Raw genomic sequence first — 2,834 nt, 5'->3', positions numbered from 1 at the left:
TCTCGGTTTTGAGTCTTTGGGGGGAGCCGTGGGGGCGGAGAGGCCTTCCGTGTTGGAAGCTGGGGGTGGAGAGTTCACTCCGAGCGCTTAAACAGAGCTTCTTGTCCAAGGCACACGCCGTGAAAGTGTGGGAGTGGGGGTGGGTGGGAGGTGGGCAGGGGGCCAGGGAGCAGGGAGCTGGCCCTGCCAAGCCTGGCCTCCACGCCAGTAGGCCTCTGTCACCTTTGATCTCCCCCCCCCCCCACGTCTCTGGAGAGCTCGTTGCAATAGATTCTTCGACCATCCATGTAGGGCTCTGAGGTTTACAGAGGCTTTCCACGAGTTTTGGCTTGTTGGCACCTCAGCACTCAGATTTTGTGGCAGCCCCGTTTTACAGAAGAGGAGAACTGAGCTTGGGCCTGGGGACAGGGCTTGTCCGAGGCCACACGGCAAGTCAGAGGCAGAGGTCAAAATTGGAAGCAGGGCCAGGAATCCCAATTAGATGCTTTTCTCACAGATGAGGAGACTGAGGCTCAGAGATGTGCAGTGACTTGCCCTAAGTCACACAGCAGCAAGGAGCAGAGGGTCTCGGGGGAAGCCAGAGTCCTGATTTCAAACCCTGAGCCTTCTCCGTGATATCACGCTGCCGCCCTGCATGCCCGAGGTCGTTCGCAGTGAGCCTCAGGAAGGTGTCGTATATAGGTGACCAGGGACATGACCAGGTGAGCAGAGACAATCTGGGGCAGAGGAGGAAGGTGTCCTGGTGGAGGGTGGCTCCCGCACTGAGACATGTGGGGATTGTTGGGACAAGTGGCAATCAGCCAGTGGAGCAGTAGGGGAGGACAATGCCGGCAGAGTAAACCGGAGGTGTGAAACCGTGTGGTTGTGCAAGTGGGAATCACAAGTACTTCGATGTCATTAGGGTACGAAGCAGGGCCTTGTAAGGCAGGTCCAGGAGTGGGGATTTTCAGGTATGGGCAGTGGGGAGCCACTGAAGATTTTAAGCAGGGTGAGGCATGATTACTGTGCCCTAAGCAGAAGTCACTGGTAGAGGCAGGCCCAGAACCCCAGCCTCCTGATGCAGCTTGGAGCTGGGGGACAGCAAAATTCTGAGGCTGCTCGGCTTGCCTTGGGGTCTCAAGATTGGCCTGCTCTGTCCTGACCCCCTGCCACTGCAGGAAAGTGGCCTCCATGGGGAGCCGGGTCTGGGTCCGACCCACTAAGCATAAGGGAGCCATGCAGCATTGGGTGGGGCTGGGGTTCGGAAAGGAAAGAAGGGACTGGTTCGTCTCACCAGGCCTTCCTCCGTTAGCACTAGGCCGCTGGGTGTGGCAGCTTGGTGGCTGAGTCAGCCTTTCCCGGGCCCTGACCCTTACCTGGCTTGACCAGGTGGCCACTATGGCTCTGTTATTGGGCTATGGTTACTGCCATTGCCAATGAGAGAACTGTGGGTCCAGCAGGGAGCAAGCCTGCAATCCCACGGTGAGCTGGGTCCCAATGGCACCTGAGGCCAGGCCTGAGTCCCATTCCCAAAGCAACTCAGCCACCCGCTGGCCCCACTGGTGAGCAGAAGTGGACACAGGAAGTGGCTGAGCACAGGAGAGAGATGGCCTCATGGGCTGTCTCCCTCAGGGCCCTGATGGATATGAAGCCCTCCAAGGGGACAGGCCTCTGAGCTGCAGACTGGGATCTGTGCTCGAAGGCCAGTGGGCAGCTGTCTGGAGCCTCCAATGGATCTCATGATTGGCCAGAGGGGAAATTTAATTTTTTAAAAAGTTAAAATAAACCCAGCTCTGCCCTCTAGAAGGCCTAGAAGCAGTGACACCCTCACAGCAATAAGCACATCCAGCCCCCAGATCTTGGCTCCTAAACACCACCCTCTAATAAAAGAACCCAGAGCTCCTTAGAGAAATGGCTGCTTCCAGGGCCAAGACAGGGAAAATACAAGAATTAGTCTGGAGCATTCTGGAGGGAGGGAGAGGGATGTCAGACCCAGGAGCCAGGCTGAAAGAGATCCCAATGGCCAGACCTAGACCAAGCTGCACAGAACAAAACACGGGGCGCCTGGGTGGCTCAGTCAGTTGAGCGTCCGACTTCGGCTCAGGTCATGATCTCATGGTTTGTGGGTTCGAGCCCCGCGTCGGGCTCTGTGCTGACAGCTCGGAGCCTGGAGCCGGCTTCGGATTCTGTGTCTCCCTCTGTCTCTCTGCCCCTCCCCCACTCATGCTCTGTCTGTCTCTCAAGAAAGACTAAACGTTAAAAGGAAAAAAAAAAAAACGAAAAAGAACAAATAACATAGAATTAAGTTGAAACCCAATAAAATAAATATCTATGAGTCTAAACTGGTATAAATAATGATTGAATGACTGACTAAATAAATAAATAAGACTAGACAAATCTTCCTTATAGAAGAGTTCCGTGTAATTCACGCTGGTTCTCACCGCCAGCAGGTGGTTAATTCCAAATCCAGGCTTTGAATGTACGGTGGACCCCGTGGCAAACCTTCCAAAGAAAGGAAGCGTAGAAAGGGTTAAAAAAAGAAGAGGAGGAAACAGAAATTTTACAGTGGAGAAACCCAGCAAACACTACTGTAACCACGTTGACATCATCAGTGAAAACACAGACCCAGGGTAGTAGGAACTTGTTGCTGGAATTTAAGGTCAGGTATCAGCAAACACTTGTACAGGGATTCAGTGGGTATCAGCCACCGCTCTCGGTGCTGTGCTCATGTTTAATTGTTTAACAGTTATAACAACCCCTTGAGGTGGGTACCACTGCTATCCCATTTTACAGATTTGAACACCGAGGCAACAGGGAGATTAAATGACCTGCCAGAGCCATCTGGCTCATGCAAG

The sequence above is a fragment of the Herpailurus yagouaroundi genome, unplaced genomic scaffold (genome assembly GCF_014898765.1).
Source record: "Herpailurus yagouaroundi ecotype Mexico unplaced genomic scaffold, PumYag 77, whole genome shotgun sequence".
Lineage (NCBI taxonomy): Eukaryota > Metazoa > Chordata > Mammalia > Carnivora > Felidae > Herpailurus > Herpailurus yagouaroundi.
This window is presented reverse-complemented; position numbering follows the sequence as displayed.